Source organism: Rattus rattus, chromosome 15 (genome assembly GCF_011064425.1).
Source record: "Rattus rattus isolate New Zealand chromosome 15, Rrattus_CSIRO_v1, whole genome shotgun sequence".
Classification (NCBI taxonomy): domain Eukaryota; kingdom Metazoa; phylum Chordata; class Mammalia; order Rodentia; family Muridae; genus Rattus; species Rattus rattus.
In genome coordinates this window covers 67890717-67913855 of record NC_046168.1, presented here as the reverse complement: position 1 = coordinate 67913855, position 23139 = coordinate 67890717, and positions in this window count along the sequence as shown.

The window sequence follows — 23139 nt, the reverse complement described above, 5'->3', positions numbered from 1 at the left end:
ATGTCCCATTTATCTCATAATTTGCCACAGCAATGTGAAACTTACCTAATAACTAACACAGGTCAACAATCCACAGCCTCTTGAACAAATTAAGTGCACTTGAACCAACTGCGCCTGTTTATGTATGCATGGCCTGTATCTACAATGCCGGAGTCGAATAGAAGTCCATATGGACTGGCCTGCAAAGCTAACAGCATTTACTGGCTGAACTTTTATGGCTTTGAAGCTTAGTGAAACTTCTTTGCAGTTGCCTGGGATAATGCAATCTGAACTGTACAATACCCTTAGCAGGGAAGAGTTCACTCAGTACCAAGATTGCAGAACTGAATTTATCTAAACCTATATACACGGACAAAAGGAAAATACCAAATGTCAAGGAGAAAAAAACTCTGGATCCCACATGTTTCAGAGCTACAGAATCTGAATTCTGCCTTTATACAACCTCTTCTAACCATGTGTTCTAGAACCGCATCTGAGACGCAAAGATATATAAATAAACAGTTAGGAATTACTGCTATAAGGAAAGAATCACGCCCAGTGCAAGTTTGACTTACCTCAGGCAATCCTAAAAGCTTCTTTCGGTGGCTCTGTCAGAGTAGTTCCTTTTTTTTTTTTCTTTAAAGATAAACTATTTATCCTTTGCTTCTAAAACTCAACAATCAGCCCTTGAATTTTCTGTAAGCCAGGAATAAATATGAACATCAAATATTTACTTGACATAGTAAGGACTTCGGGAATCAAGTGATATTATTACTACCTTGAAAATTGGTATACCTAGCAGGCATGGGAAACAACAAGAGTTATCAAATTTAGAGGGAAAGTATTCTTTATATCTCATAAGAAGATTTTTCAGTTTGTTGTTGTTGTTGTTGTTTTGTTTCCTTAAAAAGAAAACTAGGGATATTTGCTTGACTAAAATGCCAGGGTGGATGTGGATACACACAAAATAAGCCTTTAAGGGGAGCTCATAAACTATTGTCAGTACAAAATTACTATATTTAGAAAGCTACAGCAAATGCTAAAGATAACCTAGAACTTAAGATGGCCCCTTTTAAGATGGGCAGCCATAGCCGAGAAAGAAGAAATTACTTAGTTCTTCTAATATCATGCTATTTAATTTTCTAGATAGTATTGATAAGATGAACTTGGGTGGTGGAGACTTATGTGATCTAACACTGACACATATGGAATCTCCATGTCAATTAAGCTTTATGCCTTGTACTTAAAGTTGCACTGCCTGCAATATTTTCGTCACAGTGGTAAATAGGAAAAAAAAAACACAAAACTGGAACTCCCGTCAAATAGCTTTGGTTAATGCTCTGCATAAGTTTAAGGCAATACCATGGCCAAAGGAGGACTGTTTCTTCAAAACATTAGCCAACTTCTGTCTCTAACCATGACTCATTGGTACCCTTTGGGTTTGTCAAGAAATCGTTGTTGTGAAAGCCTGGTCACAAGTGGACGTTATTCTTTATCTATAGAAATTGTTTTTGAAATGAATGAATTTCCTACCAGAGATCAAGGTACATTTTCAGCTGCTTTGTTCATCCTCAAAACAAATGTGCTCGGTACTAATTGCCCTTTTGTTTTTAATTGACTAGTTAATTAACTGTATCAGATAAATTAGAAATCCCATTTCACTTTCTTCAGGTGGCTCTACTGCTTTATTTCAGTGTAATAAACATTTAGGGTCAGTAGCTGTGAGAAAATTTCCAATAATCTTTGCAACAGCCTTACAAGCAACATTCATCGAGTTATTCACTACCCACTTATGTCAAAAATAAATTCAAGTGAAAAGTTTAGGATTTGAAAAAAAAAGGTTTTGACTGGGAAACCCTACTTGCCATCAAGTCAAGCAAAGTGGCAAGATGATTTATTCTACCATTTTCTTTATTTTTGGAATATAAGCTATCATTTGTGATAATTGTTATGCCAAGTTCACAAAATAGGCAACCTTAATAGATGATGGATTAGTAGATGGTTATGATGCAACCCTTGTAACAAAATCATACAGCATGGTTTCCTTTTGCTAAGTGGTTAGCAGTATAAAATAAATACAAATGTATTTGCTTCAGAAGCAAATGACCTCTACATTTTTTATGCTCTTTTTCATAGTTTTGTTTTGAGATATAGCATGAGGTTGCCTGAACTCATAACCTCTCTGCTTCATGTTTGCAAGTGCTGTACTGATTCCTAGTTAATGTTGCCTGTTTTCAAATTAGAGAGACGAAGGTAGAGGACTAGCTCAGCCATTAATATAGCCTCTCTCGAAAGAACTGGAAGAGCTTGAAGGGGCTTGAGACCCCATATGTACAACAATGCCAAGCAACCAGAGCTTCAGGGACTAAGCCACTACATAAAAAGACTATACATGGACTGACCCTGGACTCTGACCTCATAGGTAGCAATGAATATCCTAGTAAGAGCACCAGTGGAAGGGAAGCCCTGGGTCCTGCTAAGACTGAACCCCCAGTGAGCGTGATTGTTGGGGGGGGCAATGGGGGAGGGGGGGAGGGAACAGCCATAAGGAAGGGGGAGGAAGGGGATGTTTGCCCGGAAACCAGGAAAGGGAATAACACTCGAAATGTATATAAGAAATACTCAAGTCAATAAAAATATATATATATATATATATATATATATATATATATATATATATAGCCTCTCTCAGAAGCTCTAGAGGTCGTGGAAACTTGCTGAACGAGACCAATCTGAGAAAATTGGCATTGGCACATTGGCACTACAAAAAAAAAAAAATCCTTCCCACTGATTTTTAAGCCTGAAGGCACTTGTGTGCATAGATAACAAGGGCAGATATTTCACATGCTTAGCTGAAGAAATAGAAGCCTTGAGAATACAAATTGTTTCAACATTTTAGTTCAGGATTGAGAAGAAGCTCCAGGCCTTGAAGTCACGTGGGTTCTCCCCATTTTTGTGCCTTTTCTGATCTGTGACAATGGGTCTATCTCCTAAGTTCAGCTGCGGATTCTGTGTTTGCCTGCATTTATATCTGCAAAACATAGGTAAATGTGCCACATATTCTTGATATTCACACTGCCCATGACGGGAGAATAAAGGTGAGCAATGAAGCTGTCATTTGGAGGGGGACAACAATCATCCTTGATTCATAAAAACAGGTAATAAGAAATACCAGCGTCTCAGCACTTAATACTTGTACCAAGGGGAACAAAATTGCTATAGTCTTAGTGATACCTTACATCTAGGAGAGAGTTGATGGTGTTTATCTGGTTTATTTATAAGGTTGCTTTATGTCCTGTGTTTATCAGATGGAATATTAGGTAGAACTTGGAAGGTCTTATATGACAATTGAGTCCTATATCAGAACAGTGGGCATGGTAAAGAAAGACTAGATGCAGATCCCAATTTGGATCAATAAACTGTTTTCATCTTCTCAAAAAAAAAAATAAATTGTATCCTAAAGTGAGTAGCTAACTTCATTTTGCAGAGGCTGTTGTTAAAAATGGAACCGGAAACTGGTAATTCTGGTTCAGTAACAAATTTAGTATTAAAATGCATAGACAAACTACTAATGCTAAAGAGAGATTGGATTTTTTTCTTCTATAAGTTTATTTTAAGAATTTGGAGGATCATTGGTGCTCTCCTTACATTTCTAAATTGTGATATGTAGTACAGATTATAGAAATGCATGGCCATTCTCTGCTACAAATCAAGTTCATGGCAACCTTAATAGGATACATGAGACCTTGAATCAAAAAACAAAAAAGCAAAACAGAACAAAAAGAGATAACATAGGAAATCAAAGACAAGGCATAGTGATCAAATAAAATCACTATTGGTAATATATATGGGAAAGAAATTTAATCCATGTGAACATTATATCTAGCCCTCTACTAAAGATGGGTCTGAAGATGTTTCTAGTGATAAGTTCAATCATATTCAATATTTGATAAAATTTTTGCTTGACCAAACTATTAAACATTAGGGAAAGGAGAACCATCTAGATTGAAAAGAATGACAGAGATGAAAACACATACAGGCATACATAATATATGTATTCATCTAAAGGACGAAACAGATGTTTTCTTTTTAGTTTTATTGCTTCTTCATTAATTCCAACTAAGAAATAAGCAAGAATACTTTTAGTAAGATTCTAATAAAAGACATGTGGGTGAAGAACACTTAATTTTCCTTGCATAAAGTTAATGAGCTATGTTGAGAATAATATTAGAGATATAAGGAAAATACTTCACATTTTATATGTTTAAGAAACTTAAAAGGAGTATATGAAACATTTTCTATATTTCTTGCCTTTCCATAGTATTCGAAGGTAAAAGTAATTTTTAAAAGCAGTAAGCAATGTTTAAAAGTTGTAAACAGTAAACCTATTAATAAATCTAACTGATTGGTATTTAGGTGAAGGACGAGAACATCTTGTGACTAGACCAAAAATACTGTCATATTTGAACTTACTTGAGTGCAAGTAGGTTGGACATCAGTAGTTTATCAAAAAACAACATTTTTTAAAAGGTAAATACCTCAAATTGCCACAGAGTTTTGGGGCAATATTTCAGTGTTTTCTTGCTTTTGGAAATAGTTACTTATGTAATTATGTCCACTAATGAGTCATGGTGGCCAAAACAAGGGACATGAGCCTGCCATTTTTTTAATACGTACTTTTGTGATCAGGTATGAGTTTGTATTCTGGTTTGAACGTATGCTTTAAAACTTTGACAAATTGAAACACTCTCTTGGGAGAGATGGATGATGAAGTGGCTTGGAGCCATGACTTATGAGGGTCAGTGGAAAGAAATGAGTATGTTTAGCCTGGGGAAGTGAGGATTTCACAGACAGAGGAGAGCCATCTTCAAATATTTGAAGTGCTGTCTTGTGGAAGAAGGATTAAACTTATTATTTGTGTCTCAGGAGAGCAGAACTGAGACCAAAGGGTGGACACTTCAGAGCAGCAAATCTCAGCTTAATAGCAGCCCTGAGCACTTTAACATGTAGAATGTTTAGCCAGTGGTCAAGTGAACCAGCAGTGAAACCTAGACATTCTGAGACATTAGTAGGTCTGGGATTTTCTTAGAGAAATCAGATTGCCTGTATTTGGAAGATATGTTGAATAAAATGGGAAGAGGAGAATCTACTCATAATATTTAGAAACATCAAATGAATTCTTGCGTGAGAAAGTACAAAGGAAAAGTTCTCTCTATAATATAGCCAGATAGAGTATAATGTTAATGTTATACAGAATGTTCAGGATAACTCAGGGTCACCCTTTATGGGATACATTTCAGAGTCTTTCTATCCTAGGAGAAATTTAAACCAGATGACCCCATTTGTCTTTCTCAACCAGGAATCTTTTAGGTTTATATGTAAAAGCAGCAAGCTGAAAAATCTTCTAACCAGGGTTCCCGCACTGCTATTTGTTGACTGATATTCATCAATGTATTTAAAATGTAGAAAACCCCACATAAGTGTGACTTCAGGGTATCTGTCTCTTAAAACAGCATCACTAGGTCCAAACATGCATAATGCTAAAACCCAAACAACATAGGAAAAATCAACTGGTTGGTCCAAACTGATGTGGTCAGCTTGTTTAACTAGACTCAGAAAACAAACAAGCAAGGGACTAACTGGCTCTTCAACACCATTGCTATGCATAGACTGACGGAAGATCCTGAAGTCTAACAGATAGCCCGTCGTATTCTTCATGTTTCTTACCCTGTTGCAGAAGGTTATCTCTGACCTGCATCAGTTGGATAAAAATTCTAGACACTGACAACTTTAGGAGTACATTAAGGGAGAAAAAACTAAAATACTGGGAGTAAGAGGAAGATTTGAAGCTAAAACAATAGGCTGATGATGACAGTGCATCATATTGAAAGTGAAGATGATTGGATATACATAGAATATTTTTGCCACAGCACTATACAATGCCTACAATTATTATTTTAATTTTATGGATGAGGAGATGAAATTGAGAGATGCTTAGTAAGCTGGCATACTAATAAGGAGGAAAAAAAAAAACCTCACCATATCATTGACCAATATCACCCAAGCCTGTGATTATGCTTACAATGGCCAATAAGACAGACTGCATAATTTTGCTCAAAACATATTCTATGGAATTTAAGAAGACATAGTTCCTCATAATAATGTTGTGAATTAAAACATCTTTCACTGTAAATAGCCTAGGTGGATACAAAACTATTACAGATGGCGCTGGGCAAGGTTCCCACAGCTGCTTTTGAGACTTGAATGAGGTAGCATGACATCTGACATTATACAAACACAAGCTTAAGTGTAACTCAATAGTTCCCCTCCTGAGGGGGCTCCACTGCCCTTTCCATGTGTCTATGTATTGAAAAACTGTTAGTATTCACAGCTCTTTTTATGTCTCCTTTTCCTTTCTCTTTTTTCCCCTTCTTTCCTCCTTAATATCTTCACGGCTTTTAGAAGTCATAAAATAAACTATGTCTTACATGAACCTGAAATCTTGAACGAAAATAAATATATGTAATTTATGAAACTATATAACTCTAAGATACTCATTGAGAAACATTCACATGCATGCATGCTTGCATGCATGTGGGAGCACATAGAGACTCTCTCTCTCTCTCCCTCTCTCTCTCTCTCTCTCTCTCTCTCTCTCTCACACACACACACACACACACACACACACACACACACACACAATTTCTCTAAAGCTGTGCAATATGGAAAGAAAACACACATAAAAAAATTAAGCCACAAATCATACAAAGGAAAAATGGGCAGCAATTCCAGCCTGTTCCTGTTGCCTGAAGTTCCGGCTCACCAGCTCCTGGACAATTAGACCTTTATTTTCTATTCTATCAGTCTGCACATTATTAAGTGCACCATAGTAGGCCTACCCTTACCAAAACTGGAGTTGTTTCAGGAGGTAAATGAGGTTGCCATTCAGCAACGATCCTGTAAAATCCTGGGATATCCCTTTACAGCTAAGTTGCTGGCTAGTCACATGACATGGAAACAGTCCTGGGATAGCCTTGATTGGTTGGTAGAATTTGTACCTGATTGACTAGGAAGAGAGTTCTGAGAAGTCACTTTGGAAGGAAGGAGCAATGTGCGATTGATATCAGAGTGTCACACTAAAATGGTCTTTCTTTTCAATCTCCTAGTATAAGGGGTGTTGTGGAAAGGAAAAGGTGAGGAATCATCTGTGGTTGTATAGCAGTCATTCTGGGGAGGATTGAAGTGGCTATATGTGTGTGTGAAAGGACTAATTCTTTATCAGAGCCACCACTTTACTCTCACTGTGCAACAGGTAAAAAATGGGCTGTGACCCTAAGCTTGTGTGAATAAGGTTTTGACACTGTCAGTCCAATTTGTTCAGAGGGAAATGGAGAGGGGGCAGGAGTTAGTGACTCCCTGACTCAGGGGACATCACACGATCAAGGGTCATCTTCAAGCTGTCAGTGCTTATTTATTTCTTTAGAAAACCTCTCTAGTTCTTTTTAGTAACATAATAATTGTACAAAGTCATGTAGCTTGATCCCTGTTGCCCTGGATTTTATCAGTGTACGATCAAGTGAGGACTGCACAGAGTAGGGGGAATGTCTTTATTTGGCCATCTTGAGATTCCCCCACTGGCTTCACTTAAATCCAGTCTTTGCCTTTTAAGAGGTAAGGGACTTTATAGATTACTTTCTTTGGTAGGAGTAAATACTGTCTACTTCTATCATTGCTATTATCTGTGGTATTCAATATTAACTAATTAAATGTAAAGGAAAAGTCTGTACTGAAGGTGCTTCTGATTCAGCTCATTTTGGTCCCTCTTCCAGGTATTCGCCAACTATGGCACCTTTTCCAAAGAGAGTGATCTTATTCCAGGAAGATGTGTATTATATCTATATTTAATGAAGTGAATTTTAATGAGGGAATAAGTGGAATATTCATATTATATATATTTTCCCAGTATATTTTATGGCCATTTTTCATGACCTTCTCCAAACATGTCTCCTGCATGCAGAAGATATTAAACTCTAAGAATTCAATTAATGAATGTGTGATTAGATGTTACCTTTCAGTAACCAAATTTTATTTCAGGGGTGGTAAAATGATAAAAGTACTAACCTTAAAGAAGTAAGAATAGTTTGAATTTTTCTTATTTTCTCGATAAAATTTAACACAAATCCCTGGAAAGGTGATGTCAGAGACTTTCATTTTTAATAAAGAAGGGAAATAATGACACATAATAGAGCTAACGGCCACCAAGCACCTGTGATTCAAATGGTATGGGATAGAAAAATATAAGCATGAAGATCAGAAGAACTCTCCTTACACTAAAATAACATCAAGTAGGAATGTCATCCCTATGCATCAAGACAAATATGTGTACACATGTGTTTGTATGTATTGCAGCATGTCTTTAAGTCAAGGACTATTTGCTTATGGAACAGAGGTCCTAGAGAATTCTGATAATGATGAATATTTTAATCATGTATTAACACCTTGTATACATAATTTCTGATATGAATAAATTAGTTTGTTTCCCTTTAATAAAAGTAGAACATATAACACCATGTATAGTACATAATATTTAATGTAGGTGATAAATAACTGCTTTTGCACTTTATGTACTACATGCCTGATTATTACCTCAGAATACACTTCGGATAGCCTCATATATCCTATGTTTATTGCATTTCTTGCTTAAACAAAGAAGCCGTGTAGACTGATTAAACTTGCATTGTATGTTTTGTATGAAAAAAACCACATAATGTTTGCATAATGACATAACTCCCAAGTAACATATTTTTCAGAGCATGTCTTCATTGCAGGGCAGTACATAACTATGACTATGTTTAGCCTGTATGCCTGATATAGTATCAACTGATCCATAATTTTCCTGCAGTGATTTCTATCTGTATGCGATGCTACAGCACAATAAACATGGACTCCCAAATGTAAAGTCACACGTGGCTGCAGATCATTTTGTCACTAGAAGGTCCATACCCTGTACCACTTTGCTTAAGTATGAGTGCCTCAGTTGTAGGCATGAAAAATATAAATTTGAAAACATATTGACTACATTGAAAGATGCTATTCCTGCTTTAGTGTGGAAGTGTAATTGCAGATGCATTGTTCAGAAATGTCAGCCTCAACTCACCTGCCAATGCCCAGAGCATATTAGTTTTTCAGAAGATGTGTGCATATAAATAAACTAAATGCATATAGAAAATCGCACATATATCTTCTTTCTAAATCACTTTCCTTCATTCTACCTGATGTACACTCCCGGAGGTCCAAGCCAGAGTGGTATTTTTGGCACAATATTGTTCCTGATTTCTCTACCGCCTACTGGGAACCTGCCTTTCAAATATCTATTGTGAACTTTCTCATGAATGCCAATGATATACAGCTACATTATTTCCTTCCAACTTTTCCTCCCCCAGGCACTCCAAGTACCCTGTGAATACTTTGAAGATATCCATAACAAGATGAATAGCAATTACTTGTAATAGAGGAGAGAAAGGCAAAGGGCATTTTTATTGGTTCTGGGAAGATTTAACTACATTGATATAGCATTGACTAAAATATCCCCATAATCTCAGGAGTATGATAAATAGCCACCTCTCTCTCAACTCTGTCCCTGGAGGCACTCGGGCGCTAACTGCGTCCCTTGTCACACAGATCACTCAGTCTCCATTCATTCTTGCATGTTAACTTTACTACATTCCCTGAACATTGAGTACTTTATTCACTCCCAATTCAAATCAAAATAAGGGTTTAATGGGTTCCCTTCTCTTCTGGGGCTAATCTCCCTTCATTGAACACTCATGTTCCCATTAACTCAAGGAGAACAATCCCCTAAACAGCCTTTGAATTAGACACCAAACAACTAATTGTTCTTTGGGAAGCTTGCACATTGAGCCTGCTGGCATCAATGAGAACCTCCCTTTGCGTACACTAGGGGATGAGGCATAACTTCATTTGGCTACTCTTAGATAATTAACATCCTATCAATTTCTGAGCTCATGGGTTGCACTTCTAGACCACATATCACAGTGCTCACTGTGCCCTCAAGACCTAGCATTTAGAGGAGAAATACAATGATATCAACAATGACAGAAACTTCTATTAAAAAGGAGATGCTAGTGCAGCCCTTAGTAAGAGCTATCTCATGGACAACTTTACATTTGACCCTTTGAGTCAAGGGGCCAATCTCTGAACTGAAAGGATTTTTAGTTTTATTTCTAGTCTTTATTTCACCTTTTACTTTAATATTTATATTCAAAGAATTTCTGGAGATAAAGAAATAAGTTCTAATTTTTAAAGGAATTCATTGCCACAACTCTTAGCTGAACTCTGTAATAGTGAGTTACAGGTAGCTTGGAGGAAAATGAATTGATTCTTTAGTGGAAGCATGAAAACAGTGATTGGGGTGTCCCTATGTTGGCATCATATGAGTTGGACACATGCCTAGGTGAGATAACTTATGAAACATCGTTGTTGTTAATATAACTTTTCTGACCCCATAGGTTTAGACTAAAGTATTTGCAAGTGAGTCCTCTGGCTGGGTAGTTTAGTAGATGACTTAGAGAATGAACTCACACAGGTTTGATGATCACACTTAGTCATGATGTAATCCAGCAGCTTTTAGTCCCTCGGGGGAACATTGAGTGGCAAGGCAGATTGAAACAGTTATATCTGTAGAGAGGTTTGGAAGGAGAGGATTCATCAGTTCTCAGTACAGTATGGATTGACTTGGGGAAGTATAAAAGTTTTTGTAATTTTGTTTATTTTGTGTACATGAAAGCATGCCTCCAAGGCCAGAAAATAGCACAGAGTTAGAAAAAGTTTTCTAACTATTTCAATAAAGTACAAGCTAAATGTGGTAGTGTAGTAGGAAGTTTGCTGGCCAAGGACAACCTAAATATATCAGTCATCTGCTATTTTGGTCATAGATATCCACATTGATCTCAAAATTTAGTTGCAACCTCCATATAAACATTGTCCTTGGGCAAGGCTAGATGACAACTAATTGCTGCTTATCAATCTTCTAGTTTTATTATTGTTTACTTCATTAAATCTGTTCAATTAAATGACTACAATAATGATAAGATCTCAAATATAAAACTCAACATTTACTGAAGATACATTTTAAACCTTTTTTTAAGTTCTATATTATAAATAGTATGTCTAAAGGTGAAGGAAGAAAGATCAGTATACAAACTTGAAGACCTGAGTTTGGACCACCAACATCCACATAAAAAAGCTGGTTATGGTAGTAACCATATTGAGGTAGTAACTGAATTGAGGAAGCAGAGACAAACAGATCACTATGGCTTATTGGCCAGCCAGTCTAGCTAATTGGTGAACTCAAGTTTCAATGAGTGAGAGTTTTCCAAGCAAAACTATCAAAGACACCTGAAACAGATTTCTGGCCTCCACACACATCTCCACACATATGTGCACAAACACAGGAGCAAAAACTCACATACACATGCATATAAATAATAATATCTATATATGAGGGGGCATACTCAATAGTATATGAGTTTTTGAAGACATTGGTAGGCAGCTTAAAGAAAAACAAAATTAGACTATCCTAATCATCTGGAATCTATTTTGCACAAATGTGGCCTAATACATTAAATCTGTTTTTACCTATATCTCTGTAGAAATCTATATACAACACCAATGCATGTATATTTAACTGTCTTATATCCTTAGAAAATGTCCTATGGGAAATGCCACTGTAAATTTTTTGAGATCAAGGGAAACATATTTATAGAAGATTGTACATGAGAATGGGCTTCACATCTGATTATTTTATTAATTTTTAAAGTATTCATGAGAAAGTGATCATGGGGTACCTCTATTTAAAAGTGTTCAGTGACCACATTAATAAGGTATTCAAATTATGTCACAAAACTAAATGTAGCTCAAATTCTTTTTTAACCTGGAAGTACCTTCAAGATAGCATCCTTTGTGAACCCGTCTTCTGACCTAGAACTCAATATATAGATGAGGGAGGTTTGGAAGAGATGGTTAAGGGCCTCTACCCCTCGGCTTCCTTAGTTCTAGGGCTATAGGTACAAGTATCCACTCATAGCTTTGCATGCAACATTTGATCAGACAAAAAGGACCATGGTTTTTCATCTGTCAGAAAATGAAGAGATTCCCTGATGAAATAGTTTGTTATAATCTACAAAACTCCAGAGGAGGAGGGAAGGCAGGACACTCACTTAAAGATAAACAGTGATGATAACTTTAGGCACATTTGTTGGGCTCTGTTATGTACATGGTATCCAAAGTTTTAGCTTTACAGTAGCTCACTGCTAATCTCTATTGGGAATAATGATTTTATGTGGCTTTTATTTAAAGCAAATCTATTTTCTATTAAGTGGTTCCCAAGAATAGTATTTGCTACAAAACTATGCTAATATTCTTTTAGAAATATAAGCTAGTAACTTACCTACATATGCATATTTACATAAATACTATATATGTATATATGAATATATATGTATACAAACACACACACACACACACACATATATATATATATATATATATATATATATATATAATGAACTGAACACATTCACCTACTTGTTCCAAAATTGAAATGAAGATTGCATAAGAAATGAAAGGTTGGATACCTAAAGAACCTCATGAAACTTAGTAAAAAGCTTGATTTATTAGAAGTCAAATCTCTTTCCACTTATAAAGTGAACATATTTGAATTGCTAAAGGGGAAACTCAAAGTTCTAGTGTTATTCATTTGATCCAAAACTGTATAAACAAAGAGCTCATACAAGCATGGTGCTTTCATGGATGCTCAATGACTATCACTCTGAAAACAGCTTTGCCTTTAATGCATGGCTCATTGGGTCAATCATGAAGCTTTCTTTATGGTAATCATTAATCTATAAAATTACATATTTTGGGTAGGTCCTATAGGCCATTAGGAATAGTCTTTGTTTAAATACCATGTTCTTACCGGACTTGTTATTACAAGAAAGCAGTTTGCCTATATCAGTGGTTCTCAACCTTCCTAACTCTGTGCCCCTAATACAGTTTCTCATATTGCGGTGACCTCATCCATAAAATTATTTTGTTGCTACTTCATAACTGTAATTTTGATTCTATTATGAATCGGAATGTGAAAACCTGATATGCAGGATATCTGATATGGGACCCCAAAGTGGTTTTAACCCACAGGTTGAGAAGCACTGTACTAGATGAATTTCCCCAAATTATTCTGAATCGGTATTGGTCTTATGACAAATAACATTGAATCTATGCCTAGGTCAATGGAGTAGGCAACAAAAAGATAAGCAACCAGTCTATCTCACTCATTGGTGGCTCTGGTCACTTCAGAGTCTCCTTAGAAGTGAGTAATAAGACAGCAAAACAGGTATGATATAAAATCTTAAATGTATATTTATAGTGCAGAGTAATGTTGAAATTTCTATCTGCTAAATATATGCTCTGTAATGAAAGAGAAATTTCCAATCTTGCGCTGAAAGGACTCAATATTATCTGATAATATTAAAATTTGGTGTACATGTTTGTGTGTGTATGTGTGTGTGTGTTCGCACGTGTGTGTGTGTGTGTGTGCATGTGTGTGTGTGTGTGTGTGTGTGTGTGTGTGTACTGTTGAGTTCTTGTCGCTTTCTACGAACTAGAATCACCTGTGAAAAGTGATTTCTTGTGAGGAATTGCTGTCATAAGACTGGCTTATGAGCACGTCTGTGAGGACATTTTCTTAATTAATCTTTGATGTGGGAAGGTCATAGCCCATTGGGGCCAGTGCTATCCCAGGGCTGATTTGCCTGAGCTATATTTTAAAAAGTAGCTGAGCAAGAAATGGGAAGCAATCCAGACAGCATTGTTCCTCCACGGATTCTATTTCAAGCTGCTGCATTTTCCTACCTTGGTTTCTCCTGTATGATACACTATAAACCTATAACCCAAATGAATACTTTTCTCCTTGAAGTTGCTTTTGGTCATGGTGTTTACCATAGCAACAGAAACCCAACTAGAACAGAATGAAATTAGTCCAAGGTATTTCTTTAGAGTAGCTGTAACGAACCAACTATATAAAGCTGTCTGGTAGATACTCAATTTAGGATAATTATTACAGACAACAATTCTCTTCTGTAAAAATCTAGATGTGACAGATTTACTTACTCAATTTTGAGAGTATACAATATGCTTTCTGTCTCTCATAAAATTTAATTTGTTTCATTGAACAATTGTTCTTAATGTATATGTACACCCACACAAAATTCAATAGTTTCTTTAGACATTGGGGAATATCACTTTGCCTACTATATTAACCTAATGGAAGGCTCAAAGTATTTGAAGAAAAAGATAGAAAAGACCCTCCAGCTATAGCTTCGATTGTCTTTTCCCAGTACAGAAGAGTTCAATCATCAAAATATATTTAATGCCTGGAATTCTTGATATCAGAGTAAGAGATTAGAACGTGCAAAATTTAATCAGCTATTACTTTTGTATATAAGATGCTGAATTAGTTTATTGGCTTCACAGATGATGTCCTCTAGTTATGGTGGATGAGTCAAATTATCAATATATTTAATTATGTTCTTAATTTAATCACACAACTTCGAGGAAATAAAATATTATTTCTTCGAGAGTCATATGTTTTTACATGTATTTCTGAAGCTATTATTATTACTGATCGTTTAATTCATAAATTTTAGAAATGAAATTATTCATGAAACTGTAAAGAGGTATGATTTTCAAAACCTTGTAGATTTTTTTCCTTCTGGGTTAATTACATAAAATATTAACACATAAGTAATACACACAAGCATAGTTCTCTCTCTCTCTCTCTCTCTCTCTCTCTCTCTCTCTCTCTCTCCTGCTTACACACATACACACACAAACAAATAAATTGTTCTTTTTGTTTGCAGTTATTGTAAATTTCTTATTCTACTATACAAACCTATATAATTGTAAATATATATCCTTGTCCCATTATTCTTTAGTAAAGACAGTAACTTGACATTTTTTCCATTTTGCTTATAAGTAATAGGTACTCTACAGAGTAATATGATGCCTTCTACTATTTGCGTATTTATACATTATAGCACATATTATGGAAAATATCAAAAGAGATCAGCACCAGATTTATAGAGTTGAATACATGGATCCGTTACTCACCTCTGCTGATTCTAGGGAGATAGAAAATCCCAAGATGCATAGGAATTGTGTTAATGCTCAAGGTGACAGATGATTCCTTGTGTTAAAGAGCTAAGACTGCTATTGAACTCAAAGTCCTACTGTCTCTACTTGTGAGTCCTGAGATAGCAATATGAAGCACAGATTAGGAGGCTTCCTACTTTTGTTAGTGGAAACTTCCTCATTGCTATTATAAGGAAAGAGTGTGTTGTATAGGCATAGCAAGAAATTCTAGAGGTAGAGGTTCCATGACCTCAGAGAACATCTTCTTCTCTCCAGGCCCAGTGCAAGAATTTCTTCAAATGGCAAATGTGGTGTTTGCAATCACGAAATTCCACTTACCAAGTGCTGAATTGTGACTGCTCCAGTGTTTTTTACTCCAGTGTATAAAAGTAGAAAAAGGTGTTATGGACCATGATAGTGTGGGATTCTTACTCAGAGGAAGTGATTATAACAGGAAGTCAAGCAATGTCATAATAAATACAAGGATTGGTGAGAAAAAGTAAGAAAACAAAAGACATGATATGTCAGTGACCCAAGGAGTAATCAAATGCAAATCATGGTTGCCTTTTCCTGATAGTTTCAGTAGAAGTCTAAATATAAACCTTCCTAACCACCTGCTTTCCTTTCTCCTATATGGTAAAGCAGAGCTTGGGTTTAGTTTATGTAGCTGTGTGACTTTAACCTATAGAAGAAGATTCATATCTGTAAGTATATTTAATTTTCAATCATCCATGACAATTTCATGTATTGACTCTAAACAAACAAGAACTGATTAATTTCTTAACCATTGATTAATTTCTCTATTTCCAAATGAGGGATCACTCAAAATAATAAAAACCCTAAAAGTTCCCCACAGAAACAATCAACTTATATGTTAAAATGTTCATAAAGAAGGTATATGAAAATGCTAGGGAATGAAATGGTAGATGGAGATGCTAGGACAGAAAAAAATTAGAGCATTCTAGGAGTTTCAGAATAAAGTTAACAGTGACAGGGGTAGTGCAAAAGCAAACTAAACACATATCGAAAAATAAGAACCACCTAAAAACTATAATGCTCCAAAGACAGAGACTATCTAATATGTCACAATAAAAGAAAAGAAAATCTGGAGGTTTTGCTAAAAAGGTGACAGCATCTCTAAGAATTAAATGCTAGCAAATTAATATTAGGAAAAAAATCATACTGACTAGACTAAGAGAAAATTTAAGCTTTGATTTATAGAAATTACCACTACAGTTAACTTTCATTCAAAACACTTCTAGTTGATATAGTCACAGTGAAATCTCATGTATTTGGGAGCTGATTCTGTGACTTATTTTTTAATATTTGTAAGGGCAATAAGTGATAAGTAGTTGCTATGTCATTTTACAAGACGGCTAGCTGGTTAGTAGTCATTTTTACACTGACCTGACTGGACCCGGCACAGCACCCATGTTGCCTCTGGCATTTGACTGTGTGCAGATTGCATTTTGCATTTTTTCTTCTTTCTCTAGAAATTGGTCACTGCCTGGAAAAAGCAGCAATTTGCAGAAAACTATGTTCCAAGCTTACTAATGTAAAAGTCTAAAGTGAACTGCGTTCTTTTGTCCCAAATTCCATTTTCAAACACTGCCTGAACATCTGATGATTTATTCTACACTCAAGCCTAAAATTCATACTACCAAACATTGGGTCCATACATTAGTCCCTTTACAAATACTAGATGAACAAGTTAAATACTTTCTAAAATGCAGATATAGTTCAAGACAATTATGTGTGACATAAATGCAAATATTTGGATAGCCATAATAAATATTTAAATTTATTACTATGTTGAGCATACTTGAAATTTATGCAAATAAAGATTAAATTCTATATGTTCTATATATCCTAGCCAACCTGTTTCCTAAAAGCTCCAGAGAATTAAAAAATGAGGAACTCAGATTTCCTCGTTTATTTCTGCTCATATTTAATCATAAGATCTTATAAAGTTGTTATGAGTGTCACTGACCCAGGTCTTGAAGATACAACAGTGAGCAGATGGGTTTGCACCTGGATACTAGAGCCAATTATATGAAATTAATACTTGACTTTAATAAAACATATTTTTGTGGAGCAAATATAGAAGAAATTTAGTGAAAAGCACCCCACTTAGATTAAGAAAATTGAGAGAATCTACTGGAAAGAAATGACTCTTAACAACTGAGAATTAAGATGCAAAACATGAAGGTGATGCTTGCTACTTGAGTAGAGGAGTGGATGGTCTACTCAAAGGGCTAGGGGTGGGGCAGTGAATTGGTGGTTATACCTGGAGAGGATAAGAAGCAGAAGGAAACTTAGCAGAAAGAAAATGATGATTCTTAGCTCAGCCAGAGCTTTCTAAATAGAAGTGAAGCAAGAAGTGTTGTCAACAATGAGTGAACTCGAAGGGAGTGATCTTAGATGAAATGCCCTACAGTGGGGAGAAGGAACTTACAGAGCTCACCTCCAGTGGAAAGACAGGACATCAAGTGAGGAATGGGGTTGCCATCACACAGTCAAAACTCTGATCCATAATTGTTCTTAACTGAAATAACTACAGGGATAGAAATGGAGAGGTGCCTGAAGAAAAGAAGGTCCAGAGGCAGGCCCAAGCATGGGCCCAAAGGCCTGACACTATTACTGAGACTATGGGGTCAAAAAAAGGGTCCTATCTTGACTGACTTTGAAAGACCCAACAATCAGCTGAAAGTGTCAGATGCAGATATTTACACCCAACCAATGAACAGAAGCTATAGACCCTTGTGGTTGAATTAGGGAAAAGCTGGAAGAAGCTGAGGAGGAGGGTGACCCTATAGGAGGACCAGCAGTCTAAATTAACCTTGACCTCCAAGATCTCTCAGACACTTGGACCACTGTCCAGGCAGCTACACCAGCTAATAAGAGGCCCCCAACACATATACAGCAGGGTACTGCCAGGTCTGGGTTCAGTCAGAGAAGATGCCCCTAACCTTCAAAAGACTGGAGGCCAGGGAGTTTAGAGGTCTGGTGGGTGGGTATGAGGACAACCTCATGGGGAAAGGGGGGCAGAGAGAAGGTATGGGATGTGGAAAAATTGAGGGGTGGAGCATGAGGGGAATAAAATCTGGAGTGTAAAAACTAAGATTGAATAACATTTAAAAAACAGAATGAGTGGATGCAGGTCAGAACTACAAGTTACACAGATGAAGTGCTCTAAAGCTGAGGACTGGCAGCATGCATGTGCAGCCTTAGCTCAGTTACTCAGCAGGAACAGTAGCGACAGCTTTGACTTAGGCTTTGTGTATGGGTGGTGTTGGTATTGGAGGTGGCAGCACTGTTTGCGCATGTGTGTGTGGTTTAAATCTGTCTCAGTGCTGTGGCAGAATACTTTCTGAAAGGCGTCAGCAGACCCAGAAAGTGAAGAAGATGAGATTGAGAAAAAGCCATTTTCATGCTGATCCAGTTATGTACAACTTCTTATTTTAATAAGAGGGAGCCATGTTTTTCAGTTCAATACAAACGTAGTATGGCTAATTCCTTATTATTTATCTGAAAGCTATAGTTCATGGCAAAGACATATTATGTAGAACGTATTTGTTGGTTGGCTAGCTGTAGTTTTCATAAGAAATTCATTTTTAAAACCTTAGAAATCTTAGTTCTAACTCTTTCCCCAGATATTTATTTATAGCAGCATGTCAAATGTTCAACTCTGCTTACAATCAATAGTGTAGTACCATGTCCCACTTAAAAAATGCCTGCCCGCATGTCACGAAGACACAGGAATAGAAAGTAATCACAAAAGAAGGTTACTGAGTACCATGTAGCAAGTTCTGTGTAGGCTCAACAACAAAAATCTATTCAAAGTAATCATACTCTTTTCCAGGTGAATACTAGCCTATTTCATGTTTCTGCCATAAAATGATTGGCAGGGGCTATAGAAAATCTTCTCTATATTTATAATACATCTAAATAATTCAGCAGATATATGATGCTTCCAAAAATAACCTCAGAAAAAATAATATAACCTGAATAGAATGTCAGAGCATACACCAAAATCAATTTTAAATGGGTCATAAACTGAACATAAAAGCAAAATTTATAAAATTCTATAAAAGGAGAAGAATTTTATGACCTTGGGATAGGCAAAGATTCCTTAGACAGAACAAAAGAATTTACTTACTATAAAAGAAAAAATAGATAAATGTGGCATTATTAAAATTAAAATATAACTTTCAACAGAGCCTGGGAGACATATAACATATTCAAGAGGAAATGTTATCTGTAACGTAAAGATACCTTATAATGCAACAACGAGAAGCAGCAATTTAATCCAAATAGCAAAACATGAATGCAGAGCTAACAAATGGTCAATGAGAAAACAGAAGAGGCTCACCTTAGGACAATGTAAGTCATGCACTAAGGAATTGTAAATTAGAAGCGTAATACCCATATCATCAGAATGGTAAAAATAATTAACAATGTAAAAGTTGACAATAAGAGAGAATATCCAGGAATCTTACTTGTTACTCTTGAGAATATTAAACACAATCTTTTTTGAAAAAAAGTAATAAAGTTGAATATGACTTATACCATAATTCAATTCTTATACTTACCCAAGATAAACATCTATCATGAGAAATGCTCACAATTATTAGAAGTCTTATTCAAAATAGCCTAAAATTGGGGAAAGAGAACTTTTAATAGACATATGGGTAAAGCATGGTATTGGTACAGAGACAGATAGGTCAATCAGTGGAATAAAATCAAAGACCCAGAAAGAAGCCCTCATAGTTATGGACACTGGATCTTTGACAAAGAAGCCAAAAACAAACAAAGGAAAAAAGAAAGCATCTCAATAAATGGTGCTGGTCTAACTGGCAGTTGGTATATAAACATAAAAATAGATCCATATTTATCAACTTGCACAAAGCTCAAGTCCAAGTGGATCACGGACCTCAACATTAAACCAGATACACTGAATCTAATAGAAGAAGTGAGAAAAGCTCTAAATTCATTGGCACAGGGGAAATTTTCCTAAACACTAATCTAATGGTTAGGATCTAAGATAATCAATTATTATTGATAAATTGATACATTTATTGATAAATGGGACCTCACAAAACTGAAAGGCTTCTGTAAGGCAAAAGACACAGTCAATAGGACAAATAGGCAACTTACAGACAGGGAAAAATCTTTATTAACCCTACAACCAATAGAGGTTAATATCCAGAGTATATAAAGAACTCAAGAAGCTAACCTCCAAAAACCCAAAGAACCCAATTAAAAAATGGGCTACAGAGTTAAAGAGAATTAACAACAGAGGAATCTCAAATGATCAAGAAGCACTTAAAGAAATGGTTAAAAGTCCTTAGTCATGGGGAAATAGAAATCACAACCACCCTAAGACTCCACCTTACACCCAATCATAATGGCTAAGATCAAAAACTGAGGTAGCGGCAGATGCTTGCAAGAATGTGGAGAAACAGAAACACTCTTCCATTGCTGGTAGGATGACAAACTGGTATAAGCACTCTGGAAATCAATCCGGCTGTACCAAAAAAAAAAAAAAAAAAGACCTACCTGAAGACCCAAGAAGCCCAACCATAGGGACAGATGCTCCATGATGTTCATAGTAGCCTTATGTGTAATAGCTAAAAGATGGAAACAACCCAGATATCTCTCAACCAAAGAATAGATACAGAGTATGTAGTTCATTTACACAGTGGAATACTATTCAGCAATTAAGGACACCATGAATTTTAGAGGAAAATGGATGGAAATAGAAATTATCACCCAGATACCAGAGGTATCCAGAGGTAACCCAGAGACAAAAGTACATGATATGTACTTACTAATAAGTAGATATTAGCCAAAAGATGCAGAATATCTAGGATACATTCTACAGAATTTTAGAAGTTTAACAAGCAGAAAGGCCAAGTGCGGATGTTTCAATCCCATTAAGAAAGTGGAAGAAAATAATCAATGGAAGCAGAGGAAAGGAGAGACATTGGTGGGAGGGGTGAGGGAGAGGAGAAAAGGGGAACAGGTTCTGTATTGGGGAAAGATGGAAGAGAAGTTCTGAGGACCAAGAAAATGAGTGGAAATATGCACCCTCAGAAGGCAGGAACTGGGGAGACCCTCGAGAAAGTATCAAAGACCAGGGTGGTGAGAGACTCTCAGGACTCAACGGGAGTGACCTTAGATGAAATACTCAACTGTGGAGAGAGGGAAACCAAAGGGTCCACTTCTAATAGATACACAAGACCTCAAGAGGAGGGAATGGTGTTATCAACCCACAGTCAAAATTTTAGTCCAAGAAGTATTCCTGTCTGAAAGTACTGAAGGAAAAAAATGGAGATGAAACTGAGAGAAAGGCTGTCCAATGATCAACTCAACTGGGGATCCATCTCATGGGGAGACACCAAGGCCTGGCATTTTTACTGATTCTATGGTTTACTTGCAGCTAGGATCTTAGTATGGCTCTCCTTTGAGAGGCCCAACGAGTAGCTGACAGCTACAGATGCAGATATTATACCCAAACATCAGACTGAGGTACAGGATTTCTAAGGTTGAAACAGGAAAAATAGAAGAAGCAGAAGAGGAGAGTCACTCCACAGGAAGACCAACAGTCTCAACTAACTCAGACCCCTGGGAATATCCAGACACTGAGCCATCAACCAGGCAACACACTCGAGCTAGTCCAATGCGCCAACACACACACACACACACACACACACACACACACACACACACACACACACACGCCTGATCTGGCTTCAGTGAAAGAAAATGTGCCTAATCCTCTAGAGACTTGCGGCCCCAGAGAAGTGGGAGGCCTGGGGCAGGGGCTCTTGGAGATGGGGGTGAGGGGAAGAATGGAGTGAGGAACTGTGGGAGGGGGAACTGGAAGAGTAATGGCTGGATTGTAAATAAAAAATATGAGGAGTATAGAATACTATGAGTAATAACAGAAAGCAAAACCTGTGATACATGTAAATACATGACAGGAACTAAAACCAAAAAATTGAACAATGTGACCCAGAAGATGACCAAAATAACAAGAATGACAACACAGGTGTACAGCCACACACAGAAGGCTCGGGGAGGTGATCAAATTCTGTAGCCAAACTATTCTAAAGTAATTCCGCCCCATCTCAAAAACTAGTCCCACATACAAAAATATCATGGTTTTTTACTTTTTATTACACACACACACACACACACACACACACACACACACACAAACACACACACACAAACATACACACACCCCACTCAAAATTATCTTGGTTGTTTGAGTAAGAAATTTTATGATTAAATATTACAGAGCTAAAGTTGCTTTTACTCATGATAAAAATAGTCCCTATCCTGAGAGTATGAAGAGGAAATGAGACTTACATATAGATTATTCTCTATATACTGAGTGTATGGAGTAAATATCAAAAAATATAGCTACCTATTTTGGAAGGAAAGAAGAAGAGGCTAAGGAAATGATAATAAAAATCAAGAAAAAAGGTGAAGAATTAGAAGACCAGCACCGTGAACTATGTCAGTTCTTACTCGCATTTCTACCTTATTCTCTGTTGGCTTTGTCCTTTGCCACTAGGCTGATTTTCTTCAGTATAATATCTTCCACTGACATTACCATTCACATATGCTCTAAACCTGCTAAGGGGACAAGTCAATTTTAACAAATCTCAGGAATTTTCAGAAACAGTGTCAACTCCAAAATATGCAAAAGTAAACATGCAATTATTTAATTTTGGTGCTTAAGAGCTCAAAGAGTTTAATCTGCCATTTACATATTCCCCAGGGAGTTTTAGGATTTGCTATGGCTTAGAAGAGGGTCATCCGTTCAGCTTCACCTGTTATAGGCTTGGATATAAATGGTGATGAGGTTTAAAAGTCATAAAAGTAATTTTTACATGTTATACATTCATAAAATTATTTGTTTAGTTGGGGGAAAACACA